Genomic DNA, 19993 nt, shown 5'->3' with positions numbered 1-19993 from the left:
TGTTTTGTTTTTTTTTTTTTATTGGGACCAAAACTTCTCCATTTTATTGAATGACATGAAATTTCCATTTCTTAACATTGAGTGTAATAGTGACAATATTGAGAGGCTTGAGATAAAAAAAATTGTGTATTTCAGACACTTGTTACAAGAGACTCAAAATAGATGATTTTTGCATTGAAAAAGTGATAAACATTTCATAAGAGGCATGACTTCTTTAAAATAATTTAAATATTAGCAGCTATTGGCAGAAAATATGCTATTAGGATACTAGTAACTATATTCGTATTATTCGTATTTTTCCTCTTTTTTTTCTTTGACATTTAAAAATGTCTGGAAAAAATTACTGGAAAAAATTGAGTATTACTAAAAACATGATAGAAATTCATGGCACATCCCCTTTAGCAGATATAGAGCATTTCAACAAGCATGTAGAGACCGGCTTGTATTTAAAATAGTTTCCCAGTAAAGCCAAAACTGGTTTGATTTTTTTTTTTTTTAACAAGGAGAGAGAAGCATTTATTTTCTTCTGTCATGAAGAACTTTTGAATACTACTTTCTAGACTTTTATTAACATTAAATCTTTTCTCTAAAATGCTTGCAGGCTTGTAAGCTTTTTGCTCTCTTTGCAAGAGCCTTAGTCTATTCTTTGTGAATGAACTGTATATATGGATGCATGCTTGTGATACTTAACATTTTCTCCAGCCCAAATCTTTCCTCACTCATTCATCTACTCTCTATAAGGTCATTGACTTTTGTGATAGGTGACCTTATAAAAATCATGTGACTACAGAAAACTACATTTTAAGAGAGGAATGTTGAACACTATGTCCAGATGTTCCTTAAAATAGGTTTTCAGATATAAAGAATGAAATGTGAAAACATTTGGATAAACATAATGATTATACAGATTGTTCCTTTAAAGCCAGAGGAAAAAGTAGGGAAATGAGGTCACATCTATTTTGATAGTGATTTCAAAAGGAAGAGGAAGGGAGAAAGAAAATTAAGAAAGAGGTGTTAAAATGTAGTGGTGCTCCAGAATGATTGACTAGAAGAAGTAATCTCAAAGACAAAAAGGCAAATATAGATGATTTAGCCTTCTATGTCATCAGTACACAATTGTTTCATGCTGTCTCATGCTTTGTCTACTCTATTTCCAAATGTCCCTGCCTTACAGAATTATGTCTCTATTGGATAGATTTCAGTCTCATGAAGTGTTTTGCTGCTATTCAGCTTATTACCTCATTTCATACTATTGTTGTTTTATTGGCATTTCATTCTTGCTGTATCATGCTAAATTTTCTTTCTCAAGATCTGTAACCTTCAGATATTCATAAAATCATGTTGGGTTTTTGGTTTTTTGAGTTTTTTTTTATTTTCTTTTTTTTGTTGTTGTTGTTTTTTAAATTTAGTAGTGTTGGACTAATCTGTACTGCTAAAATAAGTTTTTCTGGTTACTCTTTCTTCTCCAAATATCCTTCTTGTCCTTATCATTTTGGTTCCAAGATTGCTTAGACTTAGGGTGACTTGGCACCCATGATTGCATCAGACTCGTGTAAGGTATATGAAAGAGACAATAGACTAAGATAATATGAGATTATACTGGTAAAATTTCTTTGTCATCCAATACCACTTTGAATCCAAAATTCCTCCAAGTTTCAGCCATATACTTGATGAAGGCTGTATCTCTCCCTGAGAGGCCATGATTCCTTGTCAGTGGAAAAGAGCTGGGGCAAAGGACAAGTTTTTGGTTTCCTTCTGCCCTGAAGGCAAATTTGAGAGAAAATTTGTATTTTTGTTAATTAGTTTTGAATCATTCTTCTAGAGATTTTCCTTACACTGAGACTGTCATTAATCCAGCATAAATGAGATTCAGGATATCTGTATCCACAATGCATATGTAGTTTAAAGTTTCAAAGTTATTCAAAAATTCATGCCCACTTTAATTTGTATATATTTAAATACAAAATAATGTGAATAATAGTGTAATAAAACTTCAAAATTCTGTAGAAATCAATATATGAGTTATTTTATTGATTTTCACTGATTACGACCATTCCACTTAGAAGGCGGTTAAAATTACATAATCCTTTTTCAGAGGAGTGGATTGCCATACATTATTTAATATTGTAGATGTGTTAGATGATTTGGTATGCAAGTAACCAAGTGTTTAAATACCTGCAAATTCTGAATTTACAGAACAGTGATGATGGCTAACTTTGAATTCACTGGGACTTTAGTAATCCTGAAGTTCAGGCTGTAAGGTTTCCATCACTGAGCACCCAAAATCAGAATTTTACTGCCTTAGTTTATTTATTTTCTTTTTCGAAATATCCCAAACAGCTAAAACAACAACAAAATATCCCTTTGGCTATAATTCAGCCTTTTAGACCCCCTGGACTTTCAGTAGAGGACCAAGATAAGATTATAGATGTTTCATTTATTATAACACTTTTGTTTTATTATTGAATGCATTTATATGAGGAGTATTCATTGTGAGGCTATAGACCCAAGCTGCAGTGTTTTTTTTTTTCTCATAGCAGCATTTGTAATGTGATAGATACTTCCCAGAAATTAAGAGAAAAATTCAGTCTCTGCTGGAAAGACACATGGTGCATATATTAGACAATGATGCATATATTATTGATTCAGTACATGGCAAAACAAGAAGGGGAAAGCATTAATGTTTTTGTATTTCACAGGAAGAAATAAAGAAAAAAATAGGTGAAGTCACAAAATTAGCAGTGTATTAAACAAGTGACCCAAGAACGTGTTATGTATGCACATTCAGAGTGTTGTGCTGCCATCCAGAGAGATTTGAAAGGCTGGAGAAATGGGCTGGCAGGAACCTCACGAAATTCAACACAGATGCAAAGTTTTGTACCTGAGGAGGAGCAATGTCTTGCACTAGTGCTGGGCCAGAGGCAACTGCATCTGAGGGCTTGAGAATGGGTTTGGTATCAGATGATTTACAGAAGTCCCTTTCAACCTCAGCCATTCTGTGTTTCTATGGTATTCCAATACATTGCTGTAAGAACCATACTAATGAAATTACTGTTTTCACTGTTTATGGAACTGTCAGTGACTGCTATCATCAGGTCAGGCATTTTGTAGCAGCTGATAACCTTCTGGAACAGCTGAAGCCAGTTATACTGAAGAATAGTCAATTTAAAATTCTTTATTGGTGTTAGAAACCAATATAATTATAAAGTACTTCTTTATTTCTCTTTTTTAAATTTTAAATATTCTGTGTCTCAGAATAAGTTGCTGTTGGTATTATAAACAAAACAAAACAACAAAACCAGAAAAGAGTATTCTTTTATACAAAAATGTCTGCAAAGGCTGTTGTTCTATGAAGCACCATCGTCATGTGAAGTAGTAGGTGATAAGTTATATTTATATATATATATATATAAAAACACCAAGGGTGATAATGATTCCATTAGTATTAAAGTTCATATTAATGCCTTTCCAGCAGACCATTTGCCAGTAGATGAGAACAGCTGTCACAGATTCAATTGTACACATCACAAAGTTTTGTGGGAAAGAGTTTCTTATTACAGAAAAATTAAATGCTTGCTGGGTTTGGCTAGCAGATGACTACTGTTATGGAAAAATTAGGTTTTTCAAGTGGAATCAGGAAGCTTGTCCCATCACCATATAACTTGTCTGGCTTTATTTCATCTGTCTTTATCTTGCTTTATATCAAATGATCAAGAAATCCAAGACTATTTTTTACACAAATTTATTCTTAGTCTTTAAATGTTCTTAAGATGATTACTGAGATTGCTCATTGGATTTCTAGGCAGACTGTTGCCTTTATTACTACCACAGTATTGTCCAGCAAGGATAAGATACTTGTGAATTCTCGAAAGCTACCTTTGGTCTGTGAGAGGGATCTTCTATTCCTGTTCTGTTATTTATCAAATTACCAGCTGTCCTCACACGTAGCTTAGTTCCTATTGACTGCTTGGTAGTATTTCAGTGACATTTGAGTTTTTACTTCTTTTTTTATTGAATGGCATGTTTCTTTATCATACAGTCTTAGTTTTCATTGTTACCTGGATCCCAGAGTGTCCTTATGTGAGTCACTGGAAATGCTTGTGTTTAATTTCTACATCCAGCTACCCGTGATTGGATATACAGGCGGGAATACCATAGCTGTCATTAATTTACTGAAACTTGGTTTTCAATTTTTGTATCATTTCAAACTCCATTGATTAGGTTGCCTGTTATAGTAATTGTTGATTATATGATGTGTGTGGTGAAAATGTATCTGAATTGTATGTAAATGTAAAGCATTGGTACAGGTATTTGTATATAGATATTATATCGTATAAATATCAGAAAGATATTATGAAATTCAGAGCTCTGATTTTATGATTCCCACTTTGTTGACCAGTCCACTGGACGTTCTATAAGCCTGATGTTGTTTTTAAATACAGAGATTTCCTTTTTAAATTAAATTGGTTTTGATGCTGCAATTGCAGTAACTAATGACTTGGTCTTGTGTATGCTTCCCTCTGTCTGATTTTAGAGACCATTGAGGGCTGCTAGGATTCTGAGTAAACAGTTTTATTAGGAATTTAATTCTGTTGAGTACTGAAAATCTTCTCTTCCTCCTGAATGCTGCTGAGGGTTGCTAGGCACCTCAAAGGGTTAGTGACTATCACAGCTTGCTTAGCACATGGTACTACATATGTCATTTGCAATCTCTGAGTAGAACAAACTTCTACTGCTGTCACTGCAGATTATTCTCTGTGCTTTTGGGGTTGTTTTGCTGTTCTTAGAATGTGAGTATGTCCCTCATAAAATGGTAACATTCTGTGGATGGGGACTGCTGGATCTAGCAAAAATAAATCACTGAAGACATGGGAACAGAAAATATTTCAGATTTTTTTTGTATAAAAGCAATAATAATTCTTCTGAAAAATTCATAGAAAACACCAAACCAGCCAGTGACAAACACAGTGTGACAGTAATAATAAATCTTAATTTTCTTACAGTCGTTTTTAGGCCTTGTCCTTTTAGTATTTTTTGTTGTGACATGTGGGTTCCCACATACTCTGTGTAATGCCAGCAGTATACAGGATGCACACACCACAAAACAAGCAGATCCCCAAAGCCTCAGGGTATTGAACTGCCTTTTTGTTTCATGTATCCTCTTGCAGAACGACTCACAGAATGACATGCTTTACTGCATGTCACCTTATTGCTTTATTATTAACCTTTGTAAAGGTCAGATGGGCCTGACTCAAATTCAAGAGGAAACAATGCTCTACAAAGTTTTCCCTTCATTGAAGGACCTGCATATTTTTCTGAGATCTGCAACAGTATTTTTAATATCATGTCGAAAGCAGAGAACCATTTTCAATTCCCATTGTGGTAATCAATGAGATGTAAAATTGCAGCAGTTCTGTGCTGCCTAGAGCCTCTCCTGACAAACCTCGTTTGGTTTGTCAGAATGCATAAAGCACTCATAGGAGCGTAGCATTAGCTCTGTTTCTCTGTTATGTGAACAAGCGCAGAAAGAAACCTGCTCTTAAGGAGACATTTTCATTTGCTTAAATAGCTCTGCCATGGCTGCAGTACAGCAAAATCTTCCTTTGCTATGCATATTTCTTAGGATGGGAATCAGAACCATTAACTAGTTGTATGTGTGATTCAAAAAAGCAATAAACCCATGGGCTAACTCAACAATTATTTAACTTCTGAAGAAATAATTCACAAACAGAAAGTCAGTCAAGGTAACAGTCCAGGTATGCTGCATGTGCTGTTCTTTATTAGCATATTTGTGATTACTCAGGAAGGTTATGTTTGTCACTGTGCTGCTGTCTGTGACCATCTGGAACTTAATAAGATACAATGTAGAATTTACATTCTTCTTTTACACAGACGGGAGAACTCTTTCACCTGAAGTAAAATAAATTTTCTAGGTACTAGCAACTCTAAGCCATTGAAAGAAGTAAGCAGTCAGGAATCCACTGAATTATGAGTATATAAATTCATTTGATAGTTCCTTAGAAACTCTTTTGCAATATATATTTAGAAGGAAGAAATGTTCAATGCTGGATGTTTTGGAAATAAGCAGAGTATGGTCCCAGATTTTTTTTCCTGTGGGTGTCATTATAGATGGTGTGATTGGGTTGCTTGTGGCATTAGCAATGGGTGAGAAGCTCCTTGTCTATGCTTCTGATGCCAATAACTGCAGTCATCCCTTATCAATTCCTTGGAGGTGTTTATAAAGTGTTCTATTCTCATTCCCTCTGCTACTGAAGCAAACATCAGTTTTGTATAATGACATTTCTCCTGACTACCCTAGCTGATAAGCAAAGAATTGAATGAATGTTTGTAAATTAGGTATTCTTTCTCAGCACTGATTATTCTTTAAGCATAGAAATTAATGGAATTGCAAGTTTTCATCTCATTCTAGAAATTACTTTCAGAACTATATGCCAATTATCTTTGCTTAATTTTGATTTTTCTAATGAATAAATATAAGTAAAATGCAACAGCTAGCATTTCCAAGCTTTCACAAATTGTGTTAAACTTCTTGACAGGACCAACAACAACAAAAAGTTTAGTAATACATGTTTCAGTCATTCCACCTACTTTCTTAGTCAGCAAGTCAACAAAATATGAATTTTTACCTCATGGCTGTATTGCATGATTTGAATTGAAGAAAACACAGACATTGGAGATGATAACACGTAACCCCTAACAAGAGAATAGATGGAGAACAGGATGTGTTGGAATTACTGTCTCCATGTGGCTGTTTCAGGAGCTTGGGTGCTGTACTCATTTGAAATGAGATTTTGGCCGCAGGCTAGGGGAAATCAGGTAAAATGTGGAGAATGATCTGTAAAGAGGAGGTCTGGAATTCCTCATGAAAGAATTTGATATTTCTCTAAACCACTAAACCCACCATCTTAGACAAAGATGTGTCACAAATATGATGGTCTTTGAACTCCAGTTTCTGAAGTCTTATAGCAGCATAATTTGCTGGGGTTGTGAGTTTTCTTAGGGATTTTTAGTCACTTGGGTACAATATCTGCTTCTCAAGTTGAAAGTTAAACTGATTGTACTGGGTCTCAGCCAAATACTAAATTTTATTTCTGAAGAGGTCCCCCTTTTGAAGAAAGGGGGGAAATCGTGGGAATTTGCTATCAAATTTCAAATGTATAGGGGTTTTTTTTGATTGGGTGGGGTTTTTTGGTGTTTTGGGGGGATTTTGGTTTTTTGGGGGGTTTTTTAGCAAAACTGAGATTCCTTCTTTAATACATTGATACATGTTGAAATTTTTACAATGTAGATTGTCATTTGAAATTGTGGTTTGGCATGCTTGCAAAGTTCCATAACTATTTGTTTCTGGATGTGTTATTTTACTTTTTTTTATTTCCCCCAACTCAGGAGTTCAGTATAATTGTTGTGCATTTCCTTATGTTACTGAATACAAGCATAAAACATGGTCCAGGTTTTATTTTATACCTTGTGTCCCAAACTTGGTCCCTTGTTCAATGTGTGCAGCACAATTCCCTTTCCTGTGGAGAAATTGCTTCACAAGTTCCTGTAGAGTCCAGCCCTGGACAACTGCAGTCACACAAGATGTGATTTTTTTTTCTTTCTTTTTTATTTTCCCTTATCTTGTATAAAAATGGCCTTTCATACAAAATGTTATGAATGTTCAAGGCAGAAATTCAAAAAGTGATGAAGTTTATAGCCTATCAAAATTTAGATAAAACTTGTAACATTCTTTTTTTTTTGGGGGGGAGGCTGAACATATGGTAGGTCTCAGCGAGGTGTTCTCTTCATCCTTCTTGAAATATGACTAGGCAACCAAGAATACACACAGGGGTTTTGTCTACTGTAGATTTAATTGAGCTAAAATCTCCTGAACCCTGTTCAAAAGGTTTCCATGCTTTGAGTGTGCTGTTAAGGAGAACATACTTGTTTTCTGGGGTGTATTTCAAGATACTGATCAATATATTGTATCTAAAATCCATAGATTAAGGTCTTTCTAATACTCTGGTGAGCAGTGTCTAAGGTAGACTACAAAGACTACAAATTATTTCTAGACCAGTTTTGGATTACTTGAAGGTATATTTTATATGGTCTTGTTACTATAGTCATAATCCAAAAAAAATTAAGCAGAACGCAGTTCTGAACCAGAATTGTCTTTCCATGTCCAGATTGCCACCTTGTGCACTCCCTCTTTTCCTTCTGTCCCCAGAAATTTTACATGGCTAGTAACCATGGTTCTGCTTCAGGAGCATGAGGTCTACCTTATCACTTTTACAACAACCTGAAAAGAGGTTGTAGTGAGGTGGGAGTTTATCACTTCTCCAAGATAACAAGTGGCAGGAACAGAGGAAATGGCCTCAGGCTGTGCCAGGAGAGGTTTACACTGGATATTAGGAAAAAAATCTTCACTAAAGGGGTTGTCAAGCTTTGGATCAGGCTGCCAGGGAAGTGGTTTCATCTCAGTCACCATCCTTGGAAGTGTTCAAAAGACGTGTGGTTTTGGCAGCTGAGGCCATGGTTTTATGGTGAACATAAAACCATGGTGGTGCTTGTTGATGGTTAGGCTTGGTGATCGTAGAGGTCCTGTTCAACCTTAGTGCTATGAAATAAACTTTTTTTCTGTAAGACCTTCAGTCCAAATTGAAGCAGGAATTGAACTGAGTATCCCTCGTTCCTTGCAAGTACTTTACCTACTAGATTATATACAAAAGAAGAAAGTTTGCACTGCTGCTCTTAAATAACCAATCTTCTTTTTCCTTGGGATGTGTGCGTACTCTGCACTTTTAATTATGTTAAACAAAATTTTATGGATTATTTCACATTCATTGCGCTGTATCTAAAAATGTAGACTAAATTTAAGTGTAGAATTTAAAAAAAATAAAAAGGGTAAAAGGGATATTTCTGCAAATTTCACCATTATTTATTTGCAATATAAAAGTGATATTAATGTATAGATAATGCAGGTACAATGGTAATTCCCAGACAATTAATACTTGAGATGATAAAATTCTGCTTGCAAAGATTTCTAAAACACTTAACCAAATAACCTGCTTGCAAAGTCTAAGTCTGCTCTGAGACTTAATAAAGCCTACTGGATGCTAACTTTATTTGATTCCAAATTTGCAATATGAAAAAGGACACTACATATTTTGGAGAGAAAAATTTACAGGCTGAGTTCATGTATCTGTATGAGGGTTCATAAACTGGGCACCACTGCCCATGGTTGTTTGTGCCATTTTCTATCAGATTGTTTCGTTATGCTTGCGTGGATACTTCTTTTGCATGAATACGGTTTTGACAGTTTTGGAAATCAGGAGTATTGAGCTGGAACTGAGGGTATTTTTCACATCTTGGTAATTGGTGTAACAGGAAGCAAATGTTACTGGTAGAGATGTGGTGACTATTCCCATTTTACTCTTCAGAGAGAAGAGAACTTGTTTTAAATTGAACATAATATCCAAAACACCTTCTCTTTAAAGCAGAAAAAATGATTTTTATGTCCTTTTCATATTTAAAGTCTCAGTTTTTCCTGAAATGTTCAAATATTTTTCTTGCCTGTTTCTAGCTGTTCAAGTTGGATCATCCAGTCTGAACCAACATTGTACTATGTGACCAATGACACATAATCAATCTGTTAATTTATAAGTATTAATTGCTTCTAGCTGTATTTATCTTTGGAAAATTTTCATAAATAGCATTATTAGCAGAGAAATACATCACTAATTTATAAACAATTTGCAGATAAGAAAGCAACTGATATTTTTAACTGCTTTGCTTTTTGCTAGTAAACTACACTCTTGCAATTGCACTCAAAATATTTTGATCTTTAATCTGTCATGGCTCTATGCCAGTTGTTTGGTGGAGTTTCTTTCAGTTTTCAGTAACAATTTGGGGATTTTTCCCTGTTATTTTGCAGGTAATAGTGCATACCACGTTCCTGCAAGGCAAGACTCAGATATTTCTACTCAGTATGTTGCAGGGAATATTAGCTGTGCTTCAGTCCCTGCTTGTCTGTCTCCACCTTATGATCACCTCGAGTGTAACAATGATACGTGACCATACACATGTACTGTAAAATAAATCACATTCTTCATTAATATAAGATAAATCATATTCGAATCTTCTTAAAGAAGTTCTTCAGCTGCAGAGATTTATCACCTTTCAAGATCTTTCTTTTTGATAACTCAGGGAATAAGTTTTTCCCATGTGAAACACCAGCAAATGATGTCACTTGCTTTCACAATACCTTGAGGGTACAAAGCAGGGTAGGTCTTTGGCGTTATTAATATAATTGAAATTTTCTGTATTTGGAAACACTCTGACGTGGGAAATGAATTGTGACTAGGAAGTGTCACATGAACTAGTGAGTTGGAGCATCCTGTAATTCCTTTCATGCAACAGAATTATAAAATTGCTTGGATCACAACAGAAAGAGACATTCGGTGCCAGCCATTTGTCTTCCATTCTTTGTTTCTGAAGCTGGTTATATAAATTCACTTCTAATTAATGATTGAAAACTACAAAATGGTATTAAGTAGGTAAAAGATTAATACAATTTTCATATAAGCAGCATGTACACCAGCAGAGGACTAGAAAATAGGAATAATTCACATAAATAATAAAAATGACAATACTACTAACAACAGAGAATTTCAGTTTTCATTTTGAAAAGAAAAAAAATGGGGTTAGCTGCTTTTCAAAAATAATGATTTGTGTCTTATGGTGATTAAATAGGACTCTGAAACTCAAAATTACTTTCTGGATTTTTCTGTGGCTCTAGATCTGTTAAGACTGTCACCTTCTTTTTTTTTTAGAGATAAAGATCCTCACAGACTCCTTTGATGATATTACATTCTGGTATAGCAAGGTTCCTTATAATTATTGCTAGGCTGGAGCTACATCAGATATGCTAGTAAAGAGGGTGAATATAAGTTTAAAATTATCAGTTCAGTAGAATTCGGTAGCACTCATCCTATTGCTTTGTTGACAACATGAGTTGTTTTTCCACCTAAGATGAAGATGCCACTTGATGAAGTGGGCACTAATTTCTTTTTTTTTTCCTGTATTTAAAATGCTAGAAAACACTATCAAATGTTCTTCAATCTCTTTTGTTTGTGTTTGTGAATATCCTACTTTGTTATACAAACATAGCAGGGATGAAAGCTAAAACAAATGCATATTTGTGTCTACAGTACAAAAATATGTATTTATAGATGAACAAACCAGGTCAAATCATTCAAAGTAAAAAATAAATTAAACAGCCACTTGTCAGATGAGTATCTGGAGACCATTATTAAGAGTCAATAAAACTGATCTTAAAATGGGGGAAATATTGTCAGGGGAAAATATTTTAAATGACATTTTGTGTTTATAAGCACACACAGACATTCACATTAAAAAGACACCAGTCTGGTTTTCACACTGTACTGCTGCTCTGAAATGAATCACTCACAGCTTTGTATTAGTTAGACTGAGCAAGACAAATAGTCTAGAAGATTGGTTTAACACATATTAATTCGCTTATTGATTAGATGTACAAAAACATTTCCAATCAATAGTGTATGAGTGAATATCTTTGCTGCAGCAGATCAGAGAGAAAATTATTTCAGAATTTAGAAGGTATATCTTATTTGAACTGGTTTTGGAGAGATAGCCATGCAGAATTGCCTAATCGTCATCTGCTTAACTCAAATACAGAAATATAAAAATATTAACATACCAGACATACAATTATTCTTTGGTTTGTTTCCATCTGCCATTTTTAAAAGAAGAAAAAGGAGAAGTGCAGTATATATAGAAAGTACAGGTTTTATGCAGGAGAATAATTCTTACTCTGGGTTTAACTAAGATAAAAGATCAGGAAAAAACATAGTTACAACCCTGGCCATAAGTAATCAGGGTTTTTGGAGATTTGGCCAGTTTTGAAGGTTAAAAATGTTCTGCTCTTTTAAGAATATTAAATAAAATAGAGCTCTGAAATAGCAGAATATGTAAAAACTGAAGGGAATGAAAGCTAGTAAGAGCACCTTTTCGAACCATCAAGGAAACACCAGTAGCTTGTTTTACTGCACAGTGAGTCAGCAGTCAGAAGTGAGATTTAGCACTAAGTTCTTCATATTTACTGCTAGTATAGAATTTGTATGCAGATACCTTTCTTTAAGGAACTTTCTAGTATTTTCTCTCTGAACCCTGAGGTGAAAGTCTTCTGTGGGCATAGTGCACTATGATTTTCTGTTTTATTGATTTTACTCTTGTTATTTAACATGTAAATACCCAGAGCTCACACACATTTCTACTAGCAGCTTGCAAATGATTCAGATTCATAAATAAGAGAATCTAATTCTATTTCACACATCCTAGGCTAGCCAAGATTTCAGGAGCAGGCAGATAAGGCCTTGAATCTACAAGAAATTTGTGCTCTTCTGGAATGGCAACTCAGGGTCAGATGTAGTAACAGAGTATAACAACCTCCTTTATTTTAGCAGTTGAATGTTACCCTGTTAGTGATATTTATTCAAAATAGCAGGAACTGGGTAACTGTTTTCTCTTCTGCGTATTTATGTTCTTTACTTCATCATGGTAGCATATGTCACTAAGTTTAGTCTTTCTTTAATAAATTTTCCTTTTACTGCAGCTTTTTTCATCCCCTTGCAACCTATAAAAATATAGCTGCTTTGAGAACAATTACTAAAGCCCGGTTACAACTTCAATGAGTTTTTCGTAGTTATTGCCATAATGAAATATTAGAAAATATTTAGATATTTTAGACAAAATTTTGATCAGTTACTGGCCTAAGTCTGAAGTAAAATCCGTGCACTTGAAATGAGGAGCTGAGAGTTGGAATAATACTATTGATTGTTTTCAAAAGGTTTCTTGCAATTCTCCTTGGTGAGTTAGTTATTCAAGCAAAGATTATACTTTAATATTGATGATAATTTTCTTGTTCTCTTTTTCCCACTAAAGCTTCTTTTTGTTATTACCTTTTTCCACACCCTCCCTACCATTTCATTTATCTGTAGTCCATATCCAGAAACCGAAGGCATTTCTTCAGATGTAGTAACAGAGTATAACAACCTCCTTTATTTTAGCAGTTGAATGTTACCCTGTTAGTGATATTTATTCAAAATAGCAGGAACTGGGTAACTGTTTTCTCTTCTGCGTATTTATGTTCTTTACTTCATCATGGTAGCATATGTCACTAAGTTTAGTCTTTCTTTAATAAATTTTCCTTTTACTGCAGCTTTTTTCATCCCCTTGCAACCTATAAAAATATAGCTGCTTTGAGAACAATTACTAAAGCCCGGTTACAACTTCAATGAGTTTTTCGTAGTTATTGCCATAATGAAATATTAGAAAATATTTAGATATTTTAGACAAAATTTTGATCAGTTACTGGCCTAAGTCTGAAGTAAAATCCGTGCACTTGAAATGAGGAGCTGAGAGTTGGAATAATACTATTGATTGTTTTCAAAAGGTTTCTTGCAATTCTCCTTGGTGAGTTAGTTATTCAAGCAAAGATTATACTTTAATATTGATGATAATTTTCTTGTTCTCTTTTTCCCACTAAAGCTTCTTTTTGTTATTACCTTTTTCCACACCCTCCCTACCATTTCATTTATCTGTAGTCCATATCCAGAAACCGAAGGCATTTTGCATCTCTCTCTTTGGGGAGAGAAGGAAGGAAGGGAGCAAGGGAGCGAGGATTATTTATCTTTTTAGTATTCTCTCCTTTTGGGAGCAAAAGTGCATGACAGGTGAGGTTTTCCAGTGTAAATATGGTAGATTTAGTACCTAATTATAGTCTCTGAAATTTTGAATGGGGCTGCATGCAACTTATTTTTCCATTTAACCTGAGAAAGTTCATTTTCTCTGGTTGAATTTCCTTTTCTGGCTGCTTTAGCATGGTTCAATTTCATTCATTCTGTAGAAAAAAACCTATTATATTTTTTTAAAAAACAAAAAAGCATGGAGAAGTCTTTTTCTGTATTGTCTATTTACCTGCCCTTGAGCTTATTAAAAGCAGACTTCTCACAAAAGTAAGAGAACAGACATGTAAGTCTGTGGTTCTAGTACTCTTCAGTAGGTTTATTTTCAGAGAGTTTGACTTAACATTTAAAAACATATGTAATTGTGATCATACTTTGTAAGGGGAGGAAACACCACATGCTCAAGTTTTGCTAAATAATCATGCTCTGTAAAAAATGAACATACGTATGGAAACTCATTTTCAATAAGCAACTACTTAGTTTTGGATTATATTTGGAATTTATTTGTATTACAATAACTCAGTGGAGTACAGATTGAGATATTTGCTGCAAACTACAAACTTAAATTACTGTGTGGAATGACAGAGGGAAAGGAACTAAAAAAAAATGTTTATTGTTTGCCTATGAATAAGAAAAAGAAATCCTAGATCTCTGTTTATTTCCAGTAAGTTTCTTCCTTCTGTTTATTGAATAATTTTGCCCATTTTAGTTTCTATGAATATTTTCATAAAAAATGTTTATAAGTTGTTCTACAAAATGTCACTTTTTTAACCAGCAGGTTATTTTTGAATAATTCCAATTTGAATAATTCCAAAATTTGAATAATCATTGATGTTGTTGCTCTTATTTTATTTCATTGGACACTGATATACCACCCAACCAATATACAAATATGTTTATTGCCTGTTACAATTTTGATAAGATTTAAAAAAATATAGTCTTCCCCTACTTGGGAGAAAATTGGGAGTAAATTTCTCTAATTGGGAGTAAATTTTTACTTATGCATAAGTATATGTAAACACCAAGATTTATAAATGCTTCCATAATCCTACAAGCTTATAACAACCTAATCTTTATGTATGTAACTCTGTTGGTAAGAAATTGAGTGGAAGTTAGAAGATCTGGCTTTAGATTTATGTTCTGTCACAGATCCCCTGCATGTCCTTTAAGGACAAAACATAGCTAAAGGTCAACTTAATCAGAAAAAAAATGGAATCAAGTGATTAAGGTATATTTAGATATCTTAAGACATATTGATTTGTTGTGTTTCAGGCTTCAGTCTGATCCAGAAGTAAGTGCAAGATTTTCCATCTGATCTCAGGGTTGGAAGTAGTGAGATACAAACCCTACATCCCCACCATGTGACTGCAAGCTATGAATACCTGGCATTTCTTTACCACATCGTTTGAGAGAGCCTGTTAAGCTCTTCAGGACACATACTTGACGAATCCTTCCTGTCTCTCTTTTTTCTCCCCACTTCTTTTGGATTGGAAGAGATGGTTATATTGATAAGGGCATAAAGTATTTGGGAAGTGCTAGGTGAATAGAACTGGCAGGAAAATAAATATTTTCTTAATGTAGCATAGAGATATTTCCTGTGGCATCAAAACCAAAAAAAAAAAAACCCAAAAACAACGAAAATACAAACCAACAAACCCCAGAGGAGTGTTTTCCATGCAAAGCTGATGGCTGGCTCAGAGAAAGACAGTCCATATCCTGTTTCAAACTACTTATTATAACAAGCAGTCCCATCCAAACCTTCCAGATTGTCCTGCTTTGAGTTACAGACACAGCAGATCAGCTTTAATTTCTATTTCCCTCTAGAGCTTGGTTGATACTGGAGCTGTTGGTGACCCAGAGCAGTAGCACAAACTGTCTTCATGTTAAGTAAGAGCTGCAGACTGCATGAGCACAGTAACCTTACGTAAGCACCTAGGAATCCAGGGTGAAAAAAACTTATCAATGAATCAAACCAACAGGGAAGGCAAGAAATACCAGTGCCTGTTACATCAGTAGCATCCTACAGAAACTAAGTTTTTGTCTAACAGAAACTGAGATTGGCTTGGATCCCAAGCAAAATCAAGGAGGCAGGTACCTCTGCAAAACTGAGGACTGTGTCCCTCACTGAGACATTGAGATTACATGTTTGGAATGTTAGAAGGAAGGAACAAACAGCTCTTTGTTTCTGCATCCTCCTTATAGACATTCTCATAAATAAATATATAAATGAAAACTCTCCAGAATTAGTATAGACTAAGAAAGCTCTGTGGAGGTTGCTAGGCAGCCAAGGCCAAAGGAATAGAAAGCAGGCAGGTCTTTGAAAAACAGAATCAGTGGCTTATGGGTTATCTGAAGTCATGATTTACTCAATTATCTTTTGTCATAAACAAAAGAAGTAGAATTTATTTCTCTTTTGCAAATGAACAATTTTTTTAAAATATTTGATAAAAAGGCTTGTTTTTTATCTCACACCTATCTGTGTTTTGAAGCTATGAAATTTTATGCATATTGTTGTTTATAATCTGTACTTATTACTGGTACAGAAATTTGATGCAGTAAATAGAAGCTATAAATTGAAAACTGTTTATCAAATGAATTGATTTTTAAACTTTTTTCCAATTTTCATTTTTACTATGGTGTGCATATAAGACTCTAGAAGGAGAAAGTTTCCAATGCTGAAGGAATGCCTTGCCCTCAAGAGGTGTACACAGACATGTTTCACTGTCACTAATAACAGGAAAAGACCTAAATTCAACCACCTTATCCTCTGTGGTGTATGATGAAGCTACTCATTACAGAAGTAACCACCCTCTTCCTATTACTGCTAAGTATGCAAAAATACAGGCATTTCTAACAGGCAAGGCAAGGTTGTCATCTGCAAAGTTAGGTGATCACATTATTGACTAATTGCTGTCTTTGAAATCTTGGTTTATATTTGTTCCTTAAAAGTCTTCTTGAAATAACTGTGCCTTCAGCAGATCTGCCACACCTACATATATTGAGGGGGCACTGTAATCCTACAACTCCCCTCCCTTCTCAGATTGTGTGTGACAGCTCTAGCTCATGGGTTAGTCTACCTGAGTTATTCTCTCTCAATGTCATCAATTTATGTCTAGAGAAGATTTAACTGCTGCATCACAGTTTCTCAATCTGTGTTTCTTCCACAGGTGGATGCTGTGGGGGGGGTCCAGGCAGCTCTGTGGAACAGTCTCCAATGGGCTAGTAGGATGAGAAGGTCCAGGGGTAGTTTGGGAAACGAGGAGAAACATCACCTCCCGAGACGGTAAACCTACTGAAAAGGTAATTCACGTTAGGATATTGTTATGCAAGTCAGCTTTTCAGGCTCCTGGATGTGTTGGAATGCATGGCAGCAAACTGGCAGGGAAGGGAAGCACAAACCTTTGTTGTTGTCTGACTCTTCATACAGCATCCCCTGAATATCTTTCCCAAGCTTCTTAAACTGTGCTGGGTTTCAATTCCCATCCTTGTGTGAGAGAGAATTCGGATGCTGTATCTTACAGGGGTTTTCTTGTTTTGCTGTGGACCTGTTAGAGAATACAAATCACAGTTACCAAGAAATTTATAGGAATTAAAATTATTTATAGGAATTAAAACTCTGAAAATACCAGCACTATAAGAATTTAGCAGAGTAAAATGTTCTTTCAGAGGGAGAGCTAATAGTCGAATTTTTAAAAGTACATAATAATGTTTTATTTGCTTCTTTCAATCTCACCTTAGCTACTGTGCTTGTGGAGACTCTCTTCCTACCCTGAAGCCTTAACTATAGATGTTTTTGTTCCCAGCATTTCAGAAGTCCAAGAGAATGTGCAAACTATAAATCTGTCATCCCTCAGAATAAGTTTCTGAAGTAATGCTTTCTCCTTCCTGTTAAAAGGTAGAGTTGAGCCATGAAGCATCAAAACATTTTCTGCTGTCCCAAAAGCCCAGCTATATGGTGTGTTTTTGAGCCCAGTTAACTTATTATATGTGCATGCTATACACACATTTCTTGGTTCTCAGCTAAAATTAAGTTTGCTGAACAAACAGATTTTGTTCACTCATCCTAAACCAATCATTTCCCATGGTACATTTTGAAATATCTGACAGGCTGCCTTGCTTCTTCCCTTTATTAATGTGCCTTAATGTATGCAGAGTGCAAGAAAAATAACAATGGAAAATCACACTGGTAGAAAATAAAATGGGATTTTTGATGCAAAATTTTTGTAAGGATCTATTCCCACATGTCATGAGACACCAAAAAACCAAAAATATAGTTTAATCGGGAAATATTTTTTCTTTGCTCAATATGATGTTTTGGCTGGTTGAATACTAAGTTAGGCTTTCAAATGTGTCTGGGAAATACCTTCCTTTTGTTGCTGATGAGCTCCCTCCAGGTCACTGACATTCATTCATTAAAACAGTTTGGAGAATCCACTGCTTCAATTCACAAAGTTGTCACAGAAGAAAAGTTTGATACAAGAAAGGGAGGCCTTGCCTCCTGCATTTATACTTGTGGTGATAGTTTTCAGTTTATGATCTACTTTTCAACAACCTAGCTTCTCCAGACCTAATTTGGTTTTCTATTATCTAGTAGAAATGAGTTTATGTGGCTTTTTTTAGTGAGGGCCCAGTAGTCTTTACAAAAAATTGTACCAATTTGTCTTAGGAACTTTACTATAAACAAAAGACAGAAATAACTTGCTTATGGTTGGAAGCGGTCTGAGATCCAGAGGGTCCAGTGTTAGTCTTGTACTGTGTTTCAGGTGTCTTGGTTGCATTTTTCTACCTGCATTGTGGATAGACTCTCATGGAACTTCTGCAGTATTCTTTTGCTGATGCTATAGTGACAGTCCTTTCTTGAAGGGGAAAAAGGATCTTGGCCCAATACTTAATAGGTGTCATTAAAAGAGCTTTAAACTAGTTTTGAAGGGATGAAACCAGGCTCACTAGTGCAAAGCCTGGGGGTAGCATGCCAATGTTTGTGGGATGGTGTGCTAGCATGTCCATCAGTCTGCTCAATTATGTGCTGAGCACATTTGAAATGCCTTTATGCTATTATACACAGCATGAGCAGTGTAGTGGGGTTGACCCTGGCCAGATGCTTGGTACCCACCAAAGCTGCTCTGTCAATCCCCTCCGCAGCTGGACAGGACAGGGAAAATATAAAGAACATGTAATGGGTTGAGATAAGGACTGGGAGAGATCACTCCCCAAATACCATCATGGGCAAAACAGACTCAAGTTGGGGATATTAACTGAGCTTATTACTAACAAAATCAGAGCAGGATAATGGGAGGTAAAATAAACACACTCCCCCATCCCTCCCTCATTCTGAGCTCCACCTCCACCCATCCAGCATTCCAACAGGGAATGAGGGTTATGACCAGGTTATCCTTGGTTGTTTCTGCCACTGCTCAGGGAGGAGAATACTTCCCCCGATCCAGTGTGGGGTCCCTCCCAAAGGAGATGGTTCTCTATGAATTTCTCCATTATGAGTCTATCCCTCAGGCAACAGTTCTCCACAGACTTCTGCAATCTGAGCCACAAGTGCAGGATTCTCCACTGGGGACAGGTCAATGTGGTTGTACGTACAAATCAGAGGAAGAGTCTGGAAAGCAACCCTGCAGAATAAGATCTGGGGAACTGGGTCAGTGGCAAATTGAATATGCAGTGCCTTGGTAACCAAAAGAGCCAACTGTGTCCTGGGGTACATCAGGCACACCATCATTGGTTGATTGAGGGAGACTATTGTCCCACTCTACACTGCAACCCTCCTTGGGTACTGAGTGCAGTTTTGGCGGCCTCAAAAGAGGCACAATGGCCTATTAGACCCTGTCCACTGGCAACCACCATGGTGAAAGGTCCTAAGAGCAAGACTTATAAGGAGCATCTAAGGTGGTTTGGTTTGCTCAGCTTGGAGAAGAAAAGTCTGAGGTGACCCCACTGCAGGCTAGAACGTCCTTGGGGGGCAGCAAAGGGGAAGGTGCTGATCTCTTCTTTCTAGGGACCAGCAACAAAACACAAGGAAATGGAATCAAGCTGCACCAGGGGAACTTCAGATTGGAGGTTCCCCACCCAGTGGGTGGTTGATCACTGGCACAGGCTTCCGCAGAGAAATGGTCATGGCCTTAAGCTCAAGAGAGTTCAAGGAGCATCTGGATGATGCTGTTAGTCACATGATTTAGTTTTAGGTAGTCCTGTGAGAAACA

At 35.8% G+C, this 19993-nt stretch overlaps 1 protein-coding gene across 14 annotated transcripts in view; it reads left to right on the top strand.

Annotated features, from left to right (window-relative positions):
• The window catches only part of LRRC4C (leucine rich repeat containing 4C), a 485302-nt gene that overhangs the window by 416269 nt on the left and 49040 nt on the right, over window positions 1-19993 (top strand). For 12 of the 14 annotated variants that reach the window (XM_039731024.1, XM_039731023.1, XM_039731022.1 and 9 more), the window contains one exon: window positions 16952-17084. The exons of the other annotated variants lie outside the window; for them this stretch is intronic. The gene's annotated coding sequence lies outside the window, so the exon portion shown is untranslated. The remainder of the gene's footprint in view (window positions 1-16951; window positions 17085-19993) is intronic. 14 annotated transcript variants of the gene reach the window in all.

The sequence above is a fragment of the Passer montanus genome, unplaced genomic scaffold, assembly GCF_014805655.1.
Source record: "Passer montanus isolate IOZ18808 unplaced genomic scaffold, ASM1480565v1 scaffold75, whole genome shotgun sequence".
NCBI classification, from domain to species: domain Eukaryota; kingdom Metazoa; phylum Chordata; class Aves; order Passeriformes; family Passeridae; genus Passer; species Passer montanus.
This window is presented reverse-complemented; position numbering and strand designations above follow the sequence as displayed.